At 33.2% G+C, this 27,500-nt stretch overlaps 1 protein-coding gene and 1 long non-coding RNA gene across 3 annotated transcripts in view; one reads left to right on the forward strand and one right to left on the reverse strand.

Annotated features, from left to right (window-relative positions):
- The window catches only part of LOC136843689 (zwei Ig domain protein zig-8-like), a 190,274-nt gene that overhangs the window by 124,616 nt on the left and 38,158 nt on the right, over nucleotides 1–27,500 (forward strand). The window lies entirely within an intron of this gene.
- LOC136844246 (uncharacterized) lies at nucleotides 13,710–22,166 on the reverse strand. The gene is made up of 3 exons (XR_010854790.1): nucleotides 22,125–22,166; nucleotides 20,994–21,114; nucleotides 13,710–14,905 (listed from the first exon to the last, which is right to left on the reverse strand). It is a non-coding gene; the product is annotated as an uncharacterized lncRNA (long non-coding RNA).

Raw genomic sequence — 27,500 nt, forward strand, 5'->3', positions numbered from 1 at the left:
TAATAATAATAATAATAATAATAATAATAATAATAATAATAATAATAAGTTTTTGTGTGAACTCTCGGGAGGTAGTTAAACAAGGCGAGGTGACTACGTAGAGTTTTTCATTCAGGAGTGCAACAGTAAGTACGATCTCGGAGACGCCCTCGCATGGTAGAGGGTCCTCGCTCGTAAGGGGTTTCCTTAGGGCGTCAGTGACTATCTTCTGGATAGGTATGATTGTTTCTGGTTAGAGGGGACTCATCAGTCTGTTTCTATAGGGGGTCACAGGCCGCTGGTGGGAGAAGAGCTGAATTTGATTGGCCGTTATTATTATTATTATTATTATTATTATTATTATTATTATTATTATTATTATTATTATTATTATTATTATTATTATTTGTCAGCCCTGTTGACTCCAACGGAAACATACATCTGGTCATCTATTACAAGAGCAGAAAGACGAGCAGCCTGGTTATGCGCAACAACCCAGCCCCCCCTCAGCAGGACCCCTTGAAGAAGACCAACGTGGTATATCGGTACTCATGCCCCGTCCGAGGATGCCTCGGTTCCTACATCGGTATGACCACCATGCGTTTCTCCAAAGGATTTCCTGCCACGCCCAAGAGGGGGCTATCTTTAATCATGCCAGGACCGTCCATAACCAGAGGATAGCAAGAAAAGACATAATCACGAACATCGAAGTGCTTGACCAAATTACCGACCACCGCCGCCTACGCCTCTTGGAAGCATTGCACATTGGGAAGGAGAAACCAACACTCAACATTACGCAAGAAACCTTTCTCCTCCCCACGGCAGCCAGGAGACATGCACCGAGCGATCCCCATAGCGTACGAGCAAATCAAAATTCGGCATCCGAGGATCGAAATTCTTCTCTTCATCCTCAGCACTACAACGCCGCTCGCACGCAAGACGAAAACAGAACTTGGATGGGAAGGCTCCGCCCGAGGGTACATGCCCCGGGCAGCCAATCATAATTCAGCACCGATCATGACCTCCCCTATAAATACCAACCCGAGCACATCGTTTCTTCAGACCTCCTGCAACCACGTCCAGAGGATGACCAACGAGCTGGTCGAAACATGTCGACGGTACCTACAATAGAACCTGAACCCAGACGAACGATTTCTGATTGAATATTATTATTATTATTATTATTATTATTATTATTATTATTATTATTATTATTATTATTATTATTATTATTATGGCGAAATAAAATTAATTTAGTGATGTTATACAATTGTGGATTTCATATCTAAAATTTGTATTTTTTTAACAACAATTGCAATAATAATAATGTGAGAAAACCCTCATAAGTGAAATTTGTGTCTGCTTTCTTCTTATCTATAAATTACTACAAATGAACAATTTGCACAATACTACAATATTGTGTCAATTGTTCATATGTACAATATGTGTAAACAGCAAGAAAATATAGAAACAAATTTTATTTAAAGGATATTTTTCTCCCGCCGCCAACTAGAACGTAATTATTCGTCGATTTTTAATTAATTAATAATAATAATAATAATAATAATAATAATAATAATAATAATAATAATAATAATAATAATAAACAAGGTTCGGTTAAAAATGGCCCTCTTGTCCTATTGACAGCAATGAAATTTATCACTTTTCGCGCATCGCCTTGTCTGTGATTAATGGCGATACCGAGACTTGTCTGGATAATTTTCCACTGTACGTTTGTTCTTTTTTTTCTCAGGTAATTTCCCGTATAGATTTACGGCAGTATTTCCTCATAGAATATAATAAAATGAGAGAAAACTGAGGGGAATAATTTTCCTTACTCCTAGAGTGAGCTTTATAAACACTGAATGTACATTAAAAAAAGCTACAGCATATTGTTCATAATGTTCGCACTTTACTTTGCCAGATATTTTGGTCTTAAAATTTAAAGCTGTCATGTATTGAAAAGCGGTATATTTAGGCACTTGGTAACAACACTAATTCTTGTAAACAAAATTCATTATTACTTTATCGTGTTAATCGTATTATTATTATTATTATTATTATTATTATTATTATTATTATTATTATTATTATTATTATTATTATTATTATTATTATTATTATTATTCTATTTAGCCGTATATATTAGCATCAGCATATCTGTTCATCTATGTTCTATCATTTTAAGTTGATCTCTCTCTCTCTCTCTCTCTCTCTCTCTCTCTCTCTCTCTCTCTCTCTCTCTCTCTCTCTCTCTCTCTCTCTCTCTCTATATATATATATATATATATATATATATATATATATATATATATATATATATATATATATATATATATATGAGAGAGAGACAGGTAAAGTAGGTCTGTTTTGATCTTAGCCTGCCACCCACCAGCTTCAATTTGGTTGAAGAAAAGGCATGTGTCTAGCAACCTCAACTCCAGGGATTTGCAGAGAACCTGGAGGTCCTTGAAAATTACGAAACTGTGAGGCATCTGTGAACTATTGGAGGTAATACCGTATATTAAAACTGTCGTTTAATATTTTGTTTATTAAGCGGAAAAACAATTTGGCCTTGTGGATGATAATCAATTCATACTTTATAAAATGCTGACATGATTTATAGCAACGTTCTTATCAAGTAATTACAAATGTCTTATCGGTGTAAATGTGACTTAATTTACTTTATGATGAAATATTTTTATATACATATTTCATGCCACTTTTTTATGCATCGCTTTAAAGCTATCAATAATTTATCGAGCCTTAATTTCTAGTCATATCTCTCTCTCTCTCTCTCTCTCTCTCTCTCTCTCTCTCTCTCTCTCTCTCCCATAAACGCGTTAAACTTTTCCCCCCATATCCCTCTCACTAGATTTTAATTTAAAATCCGCAACCGAAATGGTGTTGGCCCACCCGAATTTTTAAAGCATACCGCAAGCACCACCAGGCTGTATGCAATATACCCACCGATGATTAGTTTTCAATAACCACTACCCGCCTCCCCTCCTCCCAGCCCAAATTCCACGCAGTTCCAAAACTATTTGGGGAATTTAATTGCGATGATTTTTGCAAAACGCAGGCGGTGAAATGCTTCCTCGGATTCGCAGATTTCAGGTTGGGACTATCGTTAGGGTGCGTCCACACCAAATGCGTCGCGTCGCGTCGCGTCGTGTGGCTTCGAGTTACGCTCATTCATGACTCACCGTGACTCGTCAACCCAGTTTAACACTGCATTCTAGGGGCCTTTGAAAGAAACCGTTCACACCGAACGCATCGAGTGACGTCACGTCGCGTCGAGTCAAGTCACCAATAGAGCTGGATCTATTTTTGACGTCAGTCATAGTGAGTCTCACGTGCCGATCGGAAGTTGTATGCTAGTCGAACTAATGATAATAAACTTGGTTCGGGAGCGGCCTGCTGTTTATGATGCTAAAAAGTGACCCAAAACACCATGATCGTGACTTCATTGCCACTTTATGATTTGAGCAATACATTTTGATTGTATATTACTATGGACTATAGGCTAACCTAAATTAGCCACTCAAAATAGCCTAGATTATCAATATCCCTTTTCTTTCCATAAGCCTATCATTTATAATAATCATGTTATCTGTTTTGTTAGGTAGGTTTTCCACTTTTCATGTAACCTAAAAACCTGCTGCTAAAGTTTCTTATACGGTTTAAACCTCAAAAGTAAATGTGGAGCTCTCCCCCTAAATTACCTGGTAATGAAATAGTCGAAATTTCAATGTTTTCTTTTAACCTTGGAAAAATAACTTTGTTAATCTCTCTCTCTCTCTCTCTCTCTCTCTCTCTCTCTCTCTCTCTCTCTCTCTCTCTCTCTCTCTCTCTCTGGCACCTAGTGCATTTCAACATGAAGCAAGTATATATATATATATATATATATATATATATATATATATATATATATATATATATATATATATATATCATTCTGAGAAGAATAGCCCTAGGCTATATGAACGCATCTCTCTCTCTCTCTCTCTCTCTCTCTCTCTCTCTCTCTCTCTCTCTCTCTCTCTCTCTCTCTTGTGCACCTACTGTATTTTAACATGAAGCATATATATATATATATATATATATATATATATATATATATATATATATATATATATATATATATATATATATATATATATATATATATATATATATATATATATATATATATATATATATATATATATATCATTTTGAGAGGAATAGTTTTTGAAAATCAGTATGGTTGAGTAGTTAATTTTATATATATATATATATATATATATATATATATATATATATATATATATATATATATATATATATATATATATATATATATATATATAGTTATGTTGTAAAATTCAATAAAAATAAAACTTACCTTAGGAAAATGGCCATTTTTTCCTCAGTTCCAATTGGCCGCTTGTAGTTAGTATTGCTTTTCTTAATGGAATGTCCTATGAGCCCCATCAGCTTCTTGAAATTTTCATTTGTCATCCTAAAAAAATTACAGAATTTTTCTGGATGATTTACAAAACCACACCAAAGCATTAATTTCACCAAGAGAATATGTACCCATTCTCATAAAAAGCTACTGTGCCACTGCCGCAGAAATAAGATGCAAATAAGTACGGACTTGACTTAAGTTGACGCATTTGGTGTGAACAGGGTTTAGTCAAAATGACTTGCATCAAATGAATTGACGTGACTCGACTCAACGCGACGCATTTGGTGTGAACGAACCCTTAGGTTCAGCTTCGTTTGACTGAGGAACTCTTTTGCATATACACATACACACACGCATATATATATATATATATATATATATATATATATATATATATATATATATATATATATATAATGATTTATGTATTTTTAATATCGATATGAGGTGTTATTTAATTGAAAGTATAGCTTCTGAAAACTTATATGTGTATGTTTTTGTGGTTTTTGGTAGTTTTAGTTCCAATTTACTGTTGTCCTGTCATATTTTTTTCATTTACTCTTGTATGTAGTGGTTATTTTCCCAAATGTATAATTATTTATAACTGAATTAAACTTTTATAAGTTATTAAAAACTACTTCTGACGTATTTTCTTGATTATAGCGTTGTGGAGCTACATCTCTTTCTCTCTCTCTCTCTCTCTCTCTCTCTCTCTCTCTCTCTCTCTCTCTCTCTCTCTCTCTTCACTAATGAGAAAGATGTGTAACTAACAGACAAAAATTTTTTTACTATTATCGTTGTTATTCTACTGATAATATGTAATTACTCATTGTTTGTAATCTTAATATTTATTCTTCTCCAGAGTTTCCCTATGAATACCTTCGAGAATTACGAAGCAGAACTTCGAAATTTGCATTACACAGGACCAGCTATGAAGGAAAGAAAGGCCCAGAGCATAAAATACGTCGCTCTCTCGCCCAAGAGCCTCGTAAAAAAATAAAAAAGGTCTTCGGTTATATTGTCCTGTGCCTTTAGGCCAAGAGAAGTCGTCCTCCAGTCTATTTTCTTAACAAAATATATTTCATAGGAAACAAATGGAGATAGTGCTCTCAACTTCGGATTTTGAGATAGAATTACCCCCAAAATTTCCTCGACATTCCACAATAGCAGCACAATAGAACCATGATGGGGAGACGGAAGTATGAAAGCCCCACATACGTCATTCCAGTGTCGACGTCATTTCTTGCAGATCCAAAAATACTAAGCTCCGATTCAAGGGACCATAAAACTATTGAACTGATCGCTTTTAAATTTTCATCAATTTAAGGGTAATGAATGACATTTGTAATTATCTGTTTGTCCAGAATACGAAAAAGTAATATGACTTTTATACAGTAAAATGTAGCTTGGTCTCTGCATCCGTTGTTTACAACGACAAACACTCAAAGCACTGTAGGGAATTGAAAAAAAAATTAGATCAATACCTTATTTTTTCGCTATAAACATATCTTCATGCTAATTATTATAAAGATGTAAAACAATCTGCAACTTACAATTTGAAAGAATTTGTTGTCTAACAAAGTTTATTTGTATTTTAAGCGTGCTTACCTGTAATATGGTCGCAGTTCAATTTATTTGTGTATTGTAATAGTCAACCTGATAGACAATCTATCTTTTACTAGATTTATCTCGAAAAGATTTTTATATTATGTCCATTATTTAATAAACGAAATGGAAAAAGTTAGGTTTCCAAAATCCATACCGTAACGCATGAACTCAGAATAGTTCGGACGGGAAATATATACTTCGGTTGACTGACCAATGAAAGCTTCTGTCGTTTAAATTGAGATTGGTTGCCTCCTCATTGTTACTAAGGCAACCGTCGTATAAAATCGTATCCAGAAGTTACCAAGGATGACAAAGAGCGAAACTATACAATAATAAAAATAAACAAGTAAAACATGCGCCGAAGTTTCTTCGCCGCAATCGAGTTTTCTGTCCGGTGGTGGCCTCAGCCACAGCCCATGAAACTCAGCCACGGTCCGGTGGTGGCCTGTGTTGTTAGTACCTATACCGCTGTCAGAAGTACGATTATGGGGAACTTTAACCTTAAATTAAATAAAAACTACTGAGGTTAGAGGGCTAAAATTTGGTATGTTTGCTGATTGGAGGGTGGATGGTCAACACGCCAATTTGCAGCCCCCTAGCCTCAGTAGTTGTATTAAGATCTGAGGGCGGACGGACAGACAAAGAGGGCACAATAGTCTTTTTTTACAGAACACTAAACTTGGAAAAAAATCATCTATTACACGTAAATGGACCATTATTCTAAATTATTAGAATTTTAATTGTGAAAGATTATATTATGTAAAATGAAAAACGTTTTTGTATGTTTCAGTTGTCTACATTCTTGACTTCTTGATGTGACTACTCGTATAAAACAATATCACAAAAGACAGTCATTTGTGGTGAAAAATAAAACTAAAAATGAACTTCAGTATCATTTACACCTTGAGATTTTTAAGGATTTGAACAAAAGAAGCTTTTAAATAAAATAAATTATACTTGAAGGATTTACTGATAATATATATATATATATATATATATATATATATATATATATATATATATATATATATATATATATATATATATATATATATATATATACATATATACTGTATAATGTTAATAACACTATGACAGAGCAAGGCTTGATTGTCACATTCATAAGTACGGAAAAATAATTAATAAATAGGTCTTCAAGGTTTAATGACAAAAGATTAATTGTTTAATTAATCAGTAATTATAATAAGTAAAATTTATGATAAACTTACTAAATATGCAGTTTTGAATAAGCATCTGCACCGAATTATTCACCAAAAAGTTTATTTTAAAGAACTTTTGAAAATGACAAAAAACCTGTAAAATTTGGTGAGTTTGGAAAATTATTGAACAGCAACGCATAAAACACAAAAACTTGCTTAACATTTTAGGCGGGAAATATGTACTTAGTTTGGATTGGCTAATGACAACGTCCGCTAATCGAGTTCTGATTGGTTGTTACCAGGGCAACCACTGCTTTCGTCATGACGCTCGTTTTGAGTGACCAATCACAGCAGCAGTAAATATTACCAGGCTGCCAAATGACTGATGTTTCCTCCTTCATTCATAATTATTTTTACAAAGGAAAGCAGTTTAGTTTATGCACTGCTGTTTATGATTTTTACAAAGTGACAGATTTTCTTTCCGTTTTTTGAGTAAAAATATTTTCTCAAAAGGCAGTAGTAATTATAGGTTAAACATATGAAAAAACCAAAATTAATTGTGAAGTTATATTGTATATATTTTGAGATTCTGCAGGATGAAGTACAAAGATAGAATAAAACGCATATATGTATATATGTATGTATATATATATATATATATATATATATATATATATATATATATATATATATATATATATATATATATATATATATATATATATATATATATATATATATATATATATATATATATATATATATATATATATATATATATATATATATAATGTTAATAACACTATGACATAGCAAGGCTTGATTGTCACATTCATAAGTATGGAAAAATAAATAATACATAGTTCTTCATGGTTTGATGACAAAAGATTAATTGCTTAATTATTAAGTAATTAAAGTAAGTAAAATTTATGATAAACTTACTCAATATGCAATTATGAATAAGCATCTGCACCAAAAAGTTTATTTTAAAGAACTTTTGAAAATGACGAAAAGCCTGTAAAATTTGGTGAGTTTGGAAAATTATCGAACAGCAACGCATAAAACACAAAAACTCGCTGAGCATTTTAGGCGGGAAATATATACTAAGTTTGGATTGGCTAATGACAACGTCTGCTAATCGAGTTCTGATTGGTTGTTACCATGACAACCACTGCTTTCGTCATGACGCTCGTTTTGAGTGACCAATCACAGCAGCAGTAAATATTACCAGGATGCCAAATGACTGATGTTTCCTCCTTCATTCATAATTATTTTTACAAAGGAAAGCAACTTAGTTTATGCACTGCTGTTTATGATTTTTACAAAGTGACAAATTTTCCTTTCCGTTTTCTTGAGTAAAAATATTTTCTTAAAAGACAGTAGTAATTACAGGTTAAATATATGAAAAAACCAAAATTAATTGTAAAGTTATATTGTATAGCCTATATCTTGAGATTCTGCAGGATGAAGCACAAAAATAGAATAAAATTCATATATGTATATATATATATATATATATATATATATATATATATATATATATATATATATATATATATATATATATATATATATATATATATATATATATATATATATATATATATATATATATATATATATATATATATATATATATATATATATATATATATATATATATATATATATATATATATATATACTGTATAATGTTAATAACACTATGACAGAGCAAGGCTTGATTGTCACATTCATAAGTACAGAAAAATAATTAATACATAGGTCTTCAAGGTTTAATGACAAAAGATTAATTGCTTAATTAATCAGTAATTATAATAAGTAAAATTTATGATAAACTTACTAAATATGCAGTTTTGAATAAGCATCTGCACCGAATTATTCACCAAAAAGTTTATTTTAAAGAACTTTTGAAAATGACAAAAAACCTGTAAAATTTGGTGAGTTTGGAAAATTATCGAACAGCAACGCATAAAACACAAAAACTCGCTGAGCATTTTAGGCGGGAAATATGTACTAAGTTTGGATAGGCTAATGACAACGTCTGCTAATCAAGTTCTGATTGGTTGCTACCAGGACAACCACTGTTTTCGTCATGACGCTCGTTTTGAGTGACCAATCACAGCAGTAGTAAATATTACCAGGCTGCCAAATGACTGATGTTTCCTCCTTCATTCATAATTATGTTTACAAAGGAAAGCAACTTAGTTTATGTACTGCTGTTTATGATTTTTACAAAGTGACAAATTTTCTTTCCGTTTTTTAAGTAAAAATATTTTCTTAAAAGATAGTAGTAATTATAGGTTAAATATATGAAACAACAAAATTAGTTATAAAGTTATATTGTATATATTTTGAGATTCTGCAGGATGAGGCACAAAAATAGAATAAAAGGCATGTACATATATATATATATATATATATATATATATATATATATATATATATATATATATATATATATATATATATATATATATATATATATATATATGAATATGAATATATATATATATATATATATATATATATATATATATATATATATATATATATATATATATGTATATATATATATATATATATATATATATATATATATATATATATATATATATATATATATATATATATATATATATATGCAAATGTTAATAACAATATGACAGAGCAAGGTTTGATAGTCGCATTCATAAGGACGGAAAAAAAATTATACATAGGTCTTCAAGGTTTCATGACAAAAGATTAATTGCTTAGTTATTAAGTACTTACAATAAGTAAAATTTATGATAAACTTACTAAATATGCAATTATGAATAAGCATCTGCACCGAATTATTCACCAAAAAGTTTATTTTAAAGAACTTGAAAATGACGAAAAACCTGTAAAATTTGGTGAGTTTGGAAAATTATCGAACAGCAACGCATAAAACACAAAAACTCGCTGAACATTTTAGGCGGGAAATAAGTACTAAGTTTGGATTGGCTAATGACAACGTCCGCTAATCGAATTCTGATTGGTTGTTACCAGGACAACCACTGTTTTCGTCATGACGCTCGTTTTGAGTAACCAATCACAGCAGCAGTAAATATTACCAGGCTCCTTCATTCATAATTATTTTTACAAAGGAAATCAACTTAGTTTATGCTCTGCTGTTTATGATTTTTATAGTGACAAATTTTCTTTCGGTTTTTTGAGTAAAAATATTTTCTTAAAATATTTTTTTATAGGTTATTTGATAGGTTAAATATATGAAAAAAAAAACAAAATTAATTGTATAGTTATATTGCATATATCTTGAGATTCTGCAAGATGAAGCACAAAAATAGAGTAATGTAAAATGCATACACACACACACACACACACATATATATATATATATATATATATATATATATATATATATATATATATATATATATATATATATGTGTGTGTGTGTGTGTGTAATGTGTGTGTGTGTATATATATATATATATATATATATATATATATATATATATATATATATATATATATATATATATATATATATATATATATATATATATATATATATATATATACATATATATATATATATATAATGTTAATAACAATAAGACAAAGCAAGGCTTGATTGTCGCATTCATAACTACGGAAAAATAATACATAGGTCTTCAAGGTTTGATGACAAAAGATTAATTGCTTAATTATTAAGTAGTAACAATAAGTAAAATTTAAGATAAACTCACTAAATATGCAATTGTGACTAAGCATCTTCACCGAATTACTCACCAAAAAGTTTATTTTAAAGAACTTTTGAAAATGAAGAAAAACCTGTAAAATTTGGTGAGTTTGGAAAATTAGCAAACAGCAGCGCATAAAACCCAGGAAACTCGCTGAACATTTTAGGCGGGAAATATATGCTGAGTTTGGATTGGCTAATGCGAACGTATGCTGTTCGAATTCCGATTGGTTGTTACCATGACAATCATTGTTTTCGTCATGACGCTAGGTTTTCAGTGACCAATCATAGTAGCAGTAAATATTACCAGGCTGCCAAATGTTTGATGTTTCTTGCTTCATTCATAATTGCACCAACAAAGTACAGCAACCCGTTTTGTGTACTGCTGTTTAAAAACTTCACCGTGACAAGAATTCAAGATTTTTGAATTCTGCTATATATGTTATGTATTTGGGTTTTTAACAAAATAAATTGCTTTTGCAATAAAATATATTATCATAATAGAGAGTAATAAAATGGTAAAAATAAAATCATCAAAATTAATTTTAATGATAACAGTATACATAAATATCACTGCAATGTTTTATCCTTTTTTAATTACAAGAAAATGAGGATGGCATAAGCTTCAGTTTAATTTAAAAGAGAAATGTATATATATATATATATATATATATATATATATACATATACTACATATATATATATATACACACACACACACACACACACACACACACATATATATATATATATATATATATATATATATATATATATATATATATATATATATATATATATATATATATATATATATGTGTGTGTGTGTGTGTGTGTGTGTGTATGTGTATATATATATATATATATATATATATATATATATATATATATATATATATATATATATATATATATATATATATATATATATATATATATATATATATATATAAGGAGGAACAGGATAGCCAGAAGACGTGGTAAAATTGCAAACATTATTATTTCTTAGAATATAAAGGAGGCAGAGCCGAGCTTTCGGGAATACATGACCTTTCCCATCATCAGGGTCACTTATCTATACAATGACATAAAAAAGAGAAACAGTAAGAAAACTATACTGAGTGACTAAATCTAAAAGTACTGAAACAGTTATAGTTGACAAAACTTTAAAATACATAATGATAATGTAAAGTAAAAAAGGAACATAAAAACCTAAGTTAACTGCAAATCAAAACTGACAAAGGAGGAATGACTAAGTAATGAGAGATTACGTTCTACACAGAAATCGTCAAATAAAATCACTGAGCAGACAGATACTGAGAGAGAGAGAGAGAGAGAGAGAGAGAGAGAGAGAGAGAGAGAGAGAGAGAGAGAGAGAGAGAGAGAGAGAGAGAGAGAGAGAGAGAGAGAGAAACATGAATATTCAAAATAATAATAATGAAAATGCAGTACAAAATACTGGAGGACCTACTGTTCATGTCGTAGTTAAATGACAACTGGGCGAGTTAGAAGACTGAAGGAAGGCAAATGCAACTATTCCATGCAATCTTTCGGTAATGTCTCTCTTTTGGTACACATAAACTTATTGTGTTTGCAGTTTCATCAATGTCTTAAATATTTCTAGTGCTTGTTGGCATAGGAACTTCATCTATGATAAACTATCAAAGCAAAAGCAGGGGAAAGCTTTGTAATATAGTACCATTCGGTAACTATTTTGTAGTAGTAAACGTCACTGTTCTCTAAATAACCAGTCACAGTAATGGTAAACACTGACAGGAAGCCAGTGATATGACTTTTTATATTCCATTCATAATTATGGTTACGAAAGAATTCCTCCGACTTCTGTGTTGCTGTTTGAAAGCCTTGCATCTTTTCCTGGTTTTGTAAGGATGTTGCAGTACTTTGCAGTTTTTCTAATTGAGTTACTTAAGCAAGATTTTTCACATTAACTCAAAACAACTTTTGTTTTTTAGAGGAAATCCACAGAAATATTGAATATTCTTTACCCCCATTGTTTTTAAAAGGCAGGGTTCATTAATCTGCTTGAGATTTTATTGAATAATTGTAATCATGAGAGCTTTTAGCTTTTATAAATGTTATCTCATATGTGAACATAGTGGGATTGCAGTGTTAAAGAACATTGGTTTATAAGAAAGCAAATAACACCTTACTTTTTCAAAGATATAAAGAAAAGTGAATAATGTCGTTGATCATTCAGTATTACTTTGGTCATTTAGCATTATGCTAAGGTACTGCATATACTTGGCCCCCGAAGAATTTTCAGCGCGTTTCAGTAATGCACGAGGTTTTAGACTGAGCTGACACCTGTTGAAATTAATTCTCAGTAGCTATAATGACAAGAAACTGGGAAGAGTTTGCAACAGCTCGTTTAATCCATGTGTCAACTAAGTCTCGTGCAAACGAATTTAGACATTTTTCTCTTAATGAAATTGCTGCGATAGAATTCATTTTATGTTGTTTGCAGTGACACGCAAAGCTTTATTATATTATGAAGCTGCAGATTAACGGAAATTTCTTACCTAAATGGATACAGAAATGTATTTCGAGCTAGTAAAGTTCTCAGCAGCACAGCATGAACTCAAGGGAACGCTTTGACATGCTGTTAGGGCAGGAAATATATACTGATTTTAAACTGGTCACCGAACACGCCTGCAATTCGAATTCTGATTGGTTTTCTTGAACCTGTTACGATGGAAACTGTTGTTTACAGTCATGCACAGACGTTTCCAAAGATATGTTAAATGAAACAGGGAGTTTATTCAAATAATTTTTTTTTTATTAGCAAACTGGACATATAGATAAGAGTACCTAGATTTAATTACAAAAAGACTAAAACAGGTAACGAAAATACGGGCATTTAAAGATTTCTTAACCACCTTCTTTCTTACGATTTGGCTACACCGACGAAAATCGTCCGGATAAATACACGATAACTCAGATAGTGGTAGAATATGGCATCTGTCCTGTGAACAAACTTACATGGATGTCTTTATTTTTACATAAACGAAGTTACTATACATTCCTCATCATTCATATTGTAAACAGTTTTAAGAAATTAAAGGAGATATATTCGTAAGGAAAAGCAAAAGAAGATTTTGCAAGATTGTGACATTTAGAAACTATTCCAGAACGGTTGTCAGTAAAACCACTCAACCCATCACTTAGCATTTCATACTCCATTCATAAGTGTGGCTAAAAAGGAAGTCCTCCCTCTTTATATTTTATTTCATAACGTTTATTCGTTGCAAGAAGCTGTCAATGCATTGCAGTTTCTCCTGTTGCTTTATATTGCGAGACTATAAAAATATTATAAAGACAATTCAAGGCTTTTTTAGGATTAGCCATTGTTGCGAGTTCCTTTTCACTTAATTAAGCTTGTAATATCTTCTGAAACTTTTCTCGAAGATAAGACTCAATTGACCTCCAGAATATTAAAGTTTATTTTAAGCAAAAACATTTACAAACAAACGGAGTTTACAAAGTTTCACAACAGTTACGAAATGGTAAATTTAGAACTGAATAGGTGAAACCTTAGTTTTTAAGAACCGTTCTTTTTTTACAAATAATTTCCGAATGACAATGAAATATACAGAACAGTCATCAAAAATATGTCAGTGTTTTTTTTTTTTAAGCATGCTCTCTCTTTCACTCTTCTGAACATAACATGTATAATTATGTAAAAAACAAACAGTTGTGTAATTATAAACTAATTCATCGCAAGAGAGTACAATAGTGTAAGCCGATGAATTTCTCCAACTCCCAAACAGCAACTCAGCAAGCGAGAGCAACCATCTACACTGCTTCTTATTTCAGACAGGGAATATTAAACAGGGTTAGGGCTGGCCACCAAAAGCATCAGGTACTCGAGTTCTGATTGGTTGTTTCAATCTCGTTACCCTAGCAACGAGTGTCCAAACAAAGTTGAAGACTCCAAGGATAGTAGAGCGAAAGCAAAACCTGTTGGATTACAAGAAAAAAAATTAATAATTAAATGCAGTTTCGAGAAAATACTTTTCAATACCTAAGAAAATCTTGCCATATAATTTTCAACGTTTCAAAAATCAAATTAAAAGCAAAACATTCATTGGGTCCTTCCTCAGTTTTATTTTCCTGGATGTAATGAAGAGACTAACCCTCGTCTACTTTGATGTACAAATTCTCAAGGAAAATAAATGGAGGAATCTTTCTTATCAACATAAGGAAATGAATTCACTTACTAGGGGATTCAGAGCCGATGAAACACGTTTTTCGGCAACAACTTTTTATCAAAGCATCGGATAAAGGTGAAAGTTGACAAGTGTATGTTTTATAACCCTACCTAAGTTTTGCAAGTACTATTTAGTACCAAAGTTCGATAGTTTTGAAATTTATAGAGTAAAATGAAGTCGCCGATGCCGGAACCGAGAAAATCACAGATAAGGATCCTAAAACAGTTCGTTACGTAAACGCAATATGACGTCATGAGGCTCTGCCCATCCATTAGGTAGGCGGTGAATGAATTATGCTTACAGTCTAGATTTCAACAAATTCGATAATGGCCAGCATGATATGGAATTGTCCCCATGGTTGCAAGACTGCATTTGTGCTACAGCTTGCCATTTTGTATACAAGCGAGAAGACCCGTGACAAGATTCACTATAACGTGAATAGGTAATTATTTCTATAGTGGGTAATGGTTATTTGGCCACCCCAGAAGTGTGGGCATGAGCTGTTGGACAATATCCATGAGAGTGTGGATGATGACCTCTTCCTCGAGAGTGACGATGAAGACATTTTGTAAATAAATTATGTATAGTGTTAGACGTTTTATTTGTGCATCTAAAACATATTTATGAAAACACTATAATTATAACAATATGTTCCTCATTCAAACTGATTCCAATATATATTCCCTTTCATGCATATCAATATAAATCGTGTTACATTTGATTGTTATTCAAGAGGCAATTAAATTACGGGTTTGTAACATCAAATAGGCAACGAATTGACGTTTACTGTTTCATTCGTAATTATGACTACATAAAAATCTTTTCTATCATTTAAGGATGACCCGCAATTTAGTTATAAATATTTCTGTATTATGATTTTGCAGAAATATTTTTCTCTTATTTAATGATGACAAATAATTTAGTTCTTATAAATATAACTGGCGACAGCAAACGAAAATGAGACAGATTTTTCTTAGGACATAAAGTTCCGAAAAACATGATAGAATTAATTATTATTATTATTATTATTATTATTATTATTATTATTATTATTATTATTATTATTATTATTATTATTATTATTATTATTATTATACCTTCAAAAGTAAGGGTAATATAAGAGAGAGTCTAGACAGAACCCTCGGGTCGTTTCTACCGTCCTGAATCTCGGATTACATTACTTTCGTTGTGCGTACTCACAGAAGGACAATTATGGAGACAGAGGTTGGTCCCGGGCTGCACGACAGCAAATATACAGGTGGAATTATAGAATAGAATAGAATATAGAATTCAGGCCAAAGGCCACTCGCTGGGACCTATGAGGTCATTCAGCGCTGGAGGGAAACTGACAGTAAGATTGCACTAAGAAACAATTGTTAGGAGAGGATGGAAAGTAAGATGGAAGAAAGAAAATATGAACGGAGGTACAGTAAAAGGAATGAAATGGGTTGCAGCTAGGGGCCGAAGGGAAGCTGGGAAGACCGTTAAGTAATGCCTACGGTGCACCACATGAGGTGCACTGATGGCACTAGCCCCCTTCGGGGACAGGTGGACTTATTACCTCTATGCTGCAGTTGTTACTAATGAAAAAGAAAAAAAAACAGATAAACACATTAGCACTGGATTTTACTATTAGAATTTTCATTATCAATAATGTCACTATAATGATCCTAGTCCCTTCCGTATGCTTTGAAACCACTCAAAAATATTCATTCAAAATAGAACTTTAACTGTATAGTAAACTCGGTTTGATGATTTGAGAATGAAATTCAGTAGCCTGTATAGAATTCCACGATTATCTTCAGAATGAAAAGCTAAAGATTTACCTTTTCGTAAAGTTTATATGTTAATTAACATTTTCCTTCTTTTCAAGAGAGAAAATTTATGGATAAAAGTATATACTTTTCATTCAGTCAATGGAAAATTTTGGATTTAATTTTTTCTCGTTTAATGATGTCAGCATCCCAGTCATTTGCTGTACTCTGAAGGAAGGGAAAAAATAAAGCAGAATCCATTCAGGAATTTATTCCTCCGGATATTTCATGACTCTTATTCTGCATCAGCACAATTGATTAATTAAGAAGGACAATTCTCCAGTCTCATTTTATCAGAGGTTCGGTTCGGTTAATCAAGGTTCCCTGAATGCGGGTTCATTTTTATCAGAAGTATCCCGCAATTCTCTCTCTCTCTCTCTCTCTCTCTCTCTCTCTCTCTCTCTCTCTCTCTCTCTCTCTGCGTGTGTGTGTTCCGGGCTGAGCTCCACAAGTCAGCGGCATCATTCTAATTTTAATGAATATATAATTGTTCAACTTATTGACAATGTTCAGTGCATAACTGTATAAGGAAGATGATATTCATGATTTTGCCAGAACTAGAAGCTATTTTGGACATTCTTTGCTTCTCTCATATTCTTGATATGTATTTTTATACCTAACCTATCTAAGAATTTGTTATTTTTCATTTATTCATTTAAATAAGTCATTATCTTCATATGTATCGTACCAGATTTTGAATTAAAAAAAATAGATCACTTCGTGTATTTTCAGTCAAACCACTCCTTGCACCTACCTTCGACGTGAACTGAAGACGAACTGTCACTGCCAGACTACCAATCCCACACATCCACACACACACACACACACACACCCATTCATCAGCGTTCACAAACTCCATTATTCATTATGAAATCCAAAGTTTCGCAACGAAGGTCGTCCATTTCCCGATGCTAATCCCCCCTAAAAAAAAAAAAAATCCTTTGCCACGGTTCTTGCGTTTCAGTCGAGTCGTACAACTTTGCCTCCTTGATTAATCGAGCCCCCCTATCTCTCTCTCTCTCTCTCTCTCTCTCTCTCTCTCTCTCTCTCTCTCTCTCATGCTGTCAAGTCGATTTTGTTTCAAAGTTCGTGAAATGTTGGCTAACTTTAACCTTGACCTACCTCGGGTGTGTTTAGAGTCCGTCTTCGTGAATAATTTATGGAACGGACAATTAACTCATAATTTAAGGGAGTGACAATTAATAATTTATGGAAATGATAGTTAATAACTTATGAAAGTGTCATTTAGTTGTAACTTATGAGGGTGACAATTAATAATCTATGGACGTGGAAGATAACTTATGGAAGTTACAGATAATAACATATGGAAATTATAGATAATAACTTACGGAAGTGACAGTTAATACTTTATGGAAGTGAAAGTTAGTTAATAATTTATAGGAGTGAAAGGTAGTAAATATTTGAAGGAAGTGGCAGTTAGTTAATGATTAATAGAAGTTACAATTAGTTAATAATTTGTGGGAATGGCAATTAGTTAATATTTTGTAGGAGTGACAGGTAGTCAGTAGTTTATATGAGTGACAGTTAATAATTTATGGAAGTGAGAATTGGTTAATAATCGTTGGAGAGTGACATTTAGTACATAATTTGTAGAAGTGACATTTAATAAAAAAAAATGTGGGAGCGACAGGTAGTTAATAATCTATGGGAATGACAGTTAATAATTTATGGGAGTGACATTTAGTTAATAATTTGTGGGAGTGACATGTAGTAAATAATTTATGGGAATGACAGTTATAATTTATTGGAATGACAGTTAATTTGATTAATAATTTGTGGGAGTGACAGGTAGTTAATAATTTATGAAGGTGACATTTAGTTTGTAGTATTTGAATGACCTTACTGAATAATTAAATTTATTTCTAGTCATAAGACTTATTTTATAAGAGGCTCTGACTTTTTGTCTTTCTATGTATGTTAATTTGTCAAAATAAAATTAACATAAGTGTATATTTGCATGTACTTCGGCATAGCTATGCTTAAAGCCCATAATAAAGGTTATATCATATGTATGTTACTTATTTCACTGCCTATGCATATGTATTTGTCATCCCATAATTAATTTAAGAAGCCGTTCTCCAATTCACTTTCTAAGCGTAGGCTACTATCTTTAAGGTGAAAAGGCTTTTCAATTAAGAGAGAGAGAGAGAGAGAGAGAGAGAGAGAGAGAGAGAGAGAGAGATTTCATAAAAGCTAATTCCCCCTCTCTCTCTCTCTCTCTCTCTCTCTCTCTCTCTCTCTCTCTCTCTCTCTCTCTCTCTCTCTCTCTGACGTCGTAAAAAAATAATTAAGTGATTTTCAGTTGCATATCAAACCACTAAAGGAGAGAATGAGAAAACGAACTGTCAAAATATATTTTTCTCTTCTCTCTCTCTCTCTCTCTCTCTCTCTCTCTCTCTCTCTCTCTCTCTCTCTCTCTCTCTCTTTCAAACATCATAAAAAACTATTAAGTGATTTTTAAATGTATTTTAACCCACTATAGGTGGGTATTTTAACGCTCTCTCAAATTGATAGTTTTTCTTTCTTTTTTTTTTGACGTTGGGCCGTGTCCCCTGAAAGTTGGTGTGCTCCAGAGAAAAAAAAAATGCACAACGGTCATTGCCAGATCCATATTGGAAATGCTGGTCTGTGGCTGAACCACTTGTGCCGAAAACTTCCACAACACTGACGCTTTACATTCACACATGGTCAAAAAATTGGATAGAAAATTACTCTCACTTTTACAATACCGCCTTTCTTCTTTTCAGTAAAATCAGTGAATATTTATCCCTAACGGACAATGAAATTGTTATAAAGGTGCAATGGCTTTATATCCGCGCTTCGAGAGCTGTTATATAACCCGTGAAAATTGGTATTATCATGTTCAATCACCAATTGCAATCACGCTCCCCACCCCCCGAAAAAATATAGACCAAAAAGTGTAAGTTATTCCAGTAGATTTTATCGAATTAATACGTAGGATTCACACGTTTATTTGGCATTTAATATGAATAACGCCCGGGAAACTCATGACTCCATGATTCTGGTAAAATTTCCTCCAAAAATGATTTATTACCATGAATTCTATTATTATTTTCGGACAAAAGGATGAATAATAGTGATGGCTGTATTCCAAATGGCTTCCATTTATACTGTAGCGTTTTGAAATACTTCACTGAGACATTCCGGATAATACCGGAACTACAGAGCCCCGAAAATCATTGAGGGGTCAACCTGCGCCATTTAAGAGGCTATGTTGCCAATTTATGTTTAATTTGAAAGCAGTTCTAGAAGCGAAGCATTATACTTTCACTAGATTTTGCAATGTTTTGCTTTACGGATTGGCTCCCAACATAACATATATTCCCTCAGGAGGTGTTTTAATTTTCTCACAAATAGATTTTCAAGCTTTTTAACAAACCTATAAGCACCCACAAGTTCCATGTACTTGTATAATGGTTAATTGCTGCGTTCGTAATATGTGGCAATCTGTAGTGAAGAGAGTATACAGCCTCGATAAATATACACATGTCCTAGAGATGTGTACTTAAATGAATCACAGCGCATTAAAATTATAATGAAATTCATAATGATTGTCAAAGTCTAAAAATCTAGATTACAAAAGTATCTATTACGTGATGCATTTTATGATAGTTGAACATTTTCTTGACTTGAGTGGACGCAGTTTTGATGTGGTATACTTTTAGCTTTGTTTCTCTTTAGAATTATATTCTAAAGAAATTTGTAATCTGATTACAGTTTAATAACGTTACATTCACGTGTGTCATAAAATTGCCCGACGTAACAGAAACAATTGTATTTATGAAACAAGACTGAAACCTAACATGAATTTTTGATTCAGGAAAACCAATGCATTCTATGCAAAGTAACGTACACAGGTTCATACAGAGTTTGCTTCAATTATCATGTCTATCAGAGAGAGAGAGAGAGAGAGAGAGAGAGAGAGAGAGAGAGAGAGAGAGAGAGAGAGAGAGAGAGAGAGAACAGAGAATGTATACTTACATACTGAAAAGAGGATTTTATTGAAACCGATTAATCAGATTTGTCAAATTATAGCAATTCCATTCAACACAATTCGAGGATTTCTGGTGGATTATTTCGGAAGTTCGACGGCCTCGCCTCCCTGAAAATATATAGATACGAAAAAGTTTCATCCATCAATCAAAACACTTCATAGCGCTCAAAATGCCACTACAGTTATAGAAATATTTGCCTTTTTGATAGCAAAATAGCAAAACAAATGTAAATAACTCATTGATCCGTTAATTACACAAATCAAAACCACAATTCATTAACACTTAGTACCATTCCAGTCAATCTTTTTTTTATCTTTTATTAGTCTTTCCAGTCAATTGAGAGAAATTGGAAGAATCGACCTCGTTCTCGTTGCTAGAATTGATTCGTAGATCCTGGTGTCAGTGGGACGCAGAAACGCTGATTAATTCGATGCGGATTTTCGGCAATTTAAGTCTGGCCTTTTCTGCATGTGTTAATCGCCTCGCCATTAACTAAGCCTATAGTTTAAGCCTTTCATTTTCGACCGACGAACAAATCTGTGTTCATTTTTTTTATAGTTCTGGGCTTCAGCATCCTCAAAGGAGTTTCGTAAATCATAAGCAGTTTAGTTAAATGGAATAACATTTGAATGAAAAACTATCGAATACACTCTACGGGCTAATGAGCCAAAAAATAATTTGCATGTGCATTGGGTGTTTATATATCCATATAATATCTCTCACTGTATACATACATAATACATACATACATACATACACACACACACACACACACACATATATATATATATATATATATATATATATATATATATATATATATATATATATATATATATATATAAATATATATATATCAAAAGCAAGGGTAGGTGACGACCAGCAAGACACATCATTGTGAGGGTGGACCAGGGAAACCAGTTAACTCTAACATATTACTTTATTTTCAACGTTTCGTAATAATTTCTCTATTACATCATCTGGGATCTGTTGAATAATGAACAAATTACTCAAAAAGTTACTGTAAAAGCTTTAAAAATCGTAAGAAAAATAAAAATAAAATTCACCAAATACAATACAGCAAAAAACACAACAGAACAAAAGACCGCTAACCAACCTTAGGTGGAGAGAGTAAACGACAGAATGCTTATAGACAGAGTTAACTCAGGTAGAGTTGAGTAGAGGAGGTTTGGGTATTTAACTGGGGGACTAGCTGTTTGATAAACAATGACTCAAGTATAGGGAATTCGTGAGGATTTGCTGTTTGGCCTATTATCCTGAAATCAATTCTTTCAATATGAGTTTTACAAATTTTAGAATGAGCTCTGATATTAGAATGTTTTGGATTGCAGAGCCTACAACCAGTACGAAAGCTTATTCCCCGATGGGAGTCGATTCTGACCCTCAGTAACCTCCTCGTGGATCCGACACATGTCCCAGAGTTACACTTAGGGCAAGTATATTTATACACCACGTTAGAGGATAAAAAAGGGCTTAATCGATCCTTGTAGTTAAAAAACGAACTTATTGTTGAAGGATTTTTGGGAATTAATTTTAAATTAATCGCACCATAATGATTGTGGATAATTTGCATAACCGTTTTCTAAAAGAGTCATCGTGTTAAAAGGGAAATTTGGCATACAAGTTCAATTTAGGTACTGTTGGAGGTTTTGTGACGTCAGTGAACTGGTTGTTAAGAAAAATTCGAAGCTGTTTAAAAATAGTTTGAGGAAAGCAGTTACTCATGAAATATTTTTAGAGAAAATTAATTTCCTGATGAAAGGATTGCCAGTTCGAAGTAATGAAAAACGCCCTGTTGAGGAGAGTAAAAACAGAATTAAGTTTAACATTATAAAAAAAACATGAGCTGTAATAATTGCATCCTAAACCAGTAAACATTTCCTTCCTAAAAACAGAAGTATTGAAAGAACCATCACTCCTGGTGACAAGAACGTCTAAAAAAGGCAATTGATTGTTCACTTCTTTTTCCACGGTAAATTTAATGTTGTTTTGCTTAGATTTGGAAATGTAAAAAAAAAGTCAATATCAAAGTCATCTTTAAATAGGGCGAAGGTGTCATCAATATACCTAACATGAAAAAGCGGGTGAAACCTGAGTGAACATTCATCTAACATGCGCTCTTCCAGCGAGCACATGAAGATGTTGGCAAAAATTGGACCCAAAGGGGAACCCATGGCTACACCGTCGGTTTGCTTAAAAAGCTTGCCATCGAAAATAAAGGCAGTGTCCCGCACTGCCAGCTCTAAAAAAGTCTTAAAAGATGTCCGACTAAAATTGTTAAAAACAGCATCTGGTTCAGGAAAAAGTTTATTTAAGATAATATTGATAGTTTCTTCCACGGGAACATTAGTAAAAAACGATTCTACATCTAAACTGGCCATTTTAAGATCAGCGTCTTGTGGTAAACTTTTTTCCTTAAAAGTGTATGAATTGTTAAGAGTAAAATTATTTTTAGTCAAAGGTTCCAACAGAGGTACTAGATATTCCGTCAATTTATAGTTGGGTGTATTATAGGATGCTAAAATAGGTCGCATGGGTAAATTAGGTTTATGTATTTTTGGAAGACCGTATAGGACCCCAAGCGATGATCCTGTGACAAACAAACAAATCCTGGTATGGTTTTCTTTTTTTTAAAGAACTTAAAAATCTATTAATTTTATCCTCAGTAATAACGATATTATGAAAATCAGGTGTCCCAGTTTCTGTAAACTTACTTTGGTCTCTTAGGATAGTTAACATTTTTTCACTGTAGTCAGTTTTATCTAATAGAACAATTCCTTTTCCTTTGTCGGGTCTGGTAATAATCAAATCTTTTCTACTGGCCAGAAGCTGCTCAAGGGCGTTATGATCTTTTTTAAAAAACAGCGAACAGCGCGTTTTCAGTTTCCTGAATGCACCCTGGGACAGTTCGAAGAGTTGTTCCTGAAGATCGCTCTTGTTTACGTTAAACGGCAATGCATTTAACCTATGGAAAATCGACTCCATGGGGAGGAAAAACTTAATATAATTAGGTCTAAAATTTATTGGTAAGAGGAAATCTTTTCACTGATAAGAACACTAGAACTTGCTGTCCTACTTTAAAATTTCTTAGTTTAGTCTTAACATCATATCTCCTTTTCATTTTCTCTTGACTTATTTTCAGATTTTCTAAATAGAATTTTTTAATTTCTCTTAACCTTATCCTCAAATTCTTCACATACTCTCTGGATTTCCTCTTGATTTTCTTCTCAATTCTCTGCAAGAATCTTCAATGGATCTCTCACGTCTCGACCAAAAATCATTTCATTTGGTGAACATCTCATACTTTCTTGATAAGCATTCTTAACTTCAAACAACATGAAGGCTATACCAGCATCCCATTCTATTCCTGTTTCATTACAATACTTAGTCAACATACTTTTCATAGTCTGGTGGAACCTTTCCAAGGCTCCTTGAGTCTCTGGATGATAAGCAGTTGACAACTGTTGTTTCACTCCTAAGAAGTTTATCACATCCTGGAACAATTTCGAAGTAAAGTTCGCTCCTCTATCACTTTGCACAATTTCTGGTATTCCAAACTTGGAGAAAAACTCCACCAACTTCTCAGCAATTACCTTTTCACTTATACTTCTTACAGGAATCGCCTCAGGATATCTTGTCACTGGACACATTAATATTAACAAATATTCATTTCCTTTCTTTGTTTTCGGAAACGGCCCAACCATATCTACAATCACCTTGCTAAAGGGTTCTCCTCTAACTTCTATGGGTTGTAGGGGGTCTTTCTGAATGGTTTCATTCGGTTTTCCAGCTATCTGGCATGTGTGACGCTCTCTGCAAAACCCGCTAACATCATTGTGAAATCCAGGCCAGAAAAAATACTTCATAATCTTCTCAACAGCCTTCCTGATTCCCATATGTCCAGACTCGTGCGCTACTGCTACCACTTGCTTCCTCAATGGATATAGAATCATAATTTGATTATATTCACCCCATTTAGCATTTCCTGGTATATCTGTAAGTCGATGGTTCCTCATTAGCAATCCTTCCTTCTTGATCAACAACTCTCAAGAACAAATCAGCCAACGTTGTATCCTTCTTCTGCAGTTCCATTAGCTTCTCTCTAGTCACTTGACCAACTTCAATGGCTGAACTGTCAACATCTGCTAGCACTGCTACTGTAGTTTCACGACTATCGTCAGGAACACTCTGATACTCTGAGTCTCTCCAAGAACAACAGGATCCTCTTCTTCTTGGGTAATCTCTTCATTATTAACACTAGGGGAAACTTCACTTTCCTGAAACAGCTCTTCTAAGCTCAAAGATCCTTCACTTGATCCTTCTGGTACAGGTAAATCCTCAGTTTCTTCACTTGCTGACGTAGTTCTCTTCATATTCCTGGTAGTTACACAACTTGGAAACAGGTGGGGGTTTTTCTTCTCTAAATTTACCGTAGGACTAGTCCTCAATAGTTTGTCTGTCACTATAGGATAAGGAACAAATGATACACCAACAACTTCATTACCCAGTAAAACATGCACACCTTCAACAGCTAGTGAGTCCTTAACAGCAAAATCAACATTCCCTGTCACCAATTCACAGGACAGGAGCAAGCGGCATATAGGAGTTACCTCTTCTCCTCCTATACCCTTCAAAATAACTGAATCTCCAGCGAGATTCTCCTCCAACTATGGGTGAGCACCACGAACTACCACATTATGGTTACTCCCAGTATCACGTAATACCTTGACCTGCACACTCCCTCCTTGAGTTGTCAGCGTACCTTCATAGATATATGGCTTAAAGCCTCCAAACTGCTCAGCCACTCACAGCTTGAAGTTACATTTCCACTGTCTCAATCTTCCCCCACACTGCTCTTAGTAGTTTGCTTCACCTGGTTACCTTTAACCACTTGACCAACTGGCTTGGTTTGCTGTTGTGTCTGATAACAATCTCGACTGTAGTGTCCTACTCTTCCACACTTGTAGCAGACAACATTTGTCTTCTGTATCTGTCTTGAGAAACTGGATGATGAGGATTTAACATTCATTTGCTCAGGGGTATTTACTGGTTTTGTATTGGCATAGCCACTAGAAGGATAACCAGTTGTAATGTTCCTGAAATTTGGATGAGACCTAAAACCTGTGCGTTGTTGGTTCTGGTACTTGACAATATAATTCCTTTTCTTACAAATTATATTATAATTTTCACTCAATGTAGTAGCTTTGTCAAGTTTCTTAACCTCTCTCTCTCTCTCTCTCTCTCTCTCTCTCTCTCTCTCTCTCTCTCTCTCTCTCTCTCTCTCTCTCTCTCTCTCTCTCTTAAATAGGCTCTTATGTGTTCAGGAATTCCTCTAAGATATTGCAGCATGACTACTAACTCCTCAAGTTCGTCCATAGATTTAACTTTAGCAGCCTCCAACCATCGTTTAAAACATCTCCTTACTTTGTAGGAATAATCCAAGAAAGTCATCTTGTCATCCTTTCTCAAAGATCTGAATCTTTCATTGTAATGTTCAGGGGTCATCTGGTAAACTTGTAGCACATTATGTTTGTGTACTTTGAATTCTTTACACTGATCAGCTGATAAGGCTAAATAGTCACTTCTTCCTTTACCAATGAGAACACTGTAACAAGACTGACCATTTATCTTCTGGCCATCTCATATCTGAAGCCACTTTTTCAAAGTGATCAAAAAACTCATTCTGTAAACTTTGGAATTAACTTCTGCACTCTTACTGCGTGAAATACAGGTTCTGAATTACCTTGGGTAGGGTTAGATGGTGTTACAGGTAACTTGGAGCGAGCTTCTATTAATTTCATCTCTCTTTCATATCTTGCTCTTTCTCTTTCTTCTTCTGCTGCTTTTTGTTCTTCCCTTTCTTTTCTTTCTCTTTTCTCTCTGTCTTCTCTTTTTCTTTCTGCCTGCATTTTCTCTCCTTCAGCCTGCATCTTCAGCTTAATAAAATATTCTTCTGCTTCTATGCGTCTAAGCTCTGCTTCTGCATCACTTTTCTCTTTCTTTTGCTCTTCCTTATTTATAAATTATTCCTGAGCTGCATGCAACAATTCTTGTGCCTCTTCTAACTTTTCATCTATTTTACCAGAGTCCATTATTGCTTGGATTGCAATACATCTGATTTGTGCCTTAATCATACCACTAGACACATTACCCCCACATGCCACTGCTAAAGCAGTCCACTGTGCCTTAGTCAGGTTGGATTCAGATAACTCTTGGATGGATGGAGCTGCTAAAACTTCTGAACATCGAACCGAGCCATTTTCTCTAAGTTCCTCAACTATGTAATTCACAATATAATGTAAAAAATAACTATGTGGTCACTCTCCTATCAAAATATATCCCTAACACCACCAGTATAAACCATAAACCAGAGTGACTTTTGTTTTGTTCCGGGGTCTCTGGGCACCAAAACTTTGGTCATGATGCGTACCAAGTACCTGGTTATTACACAACTAATCACAGATTTCAAAAA

This window comes from Macrobrachium rosenbergii, chromosome 12, assembly GCF_040412425.1.
Source record: "Macrobrachium rosenbergii isolate ZJJX-2024 chromosome 12, ASM4041242v1, whole genome shotgun sequence".
In the NCBI taxonomy this organism is placed as follows: Eukaryota; Metazoa; Arthropoda; class Malacostraca; order Decapoda; family Palaemonidae; genus Macrobrachium; species Macrobrachium rosenbergii.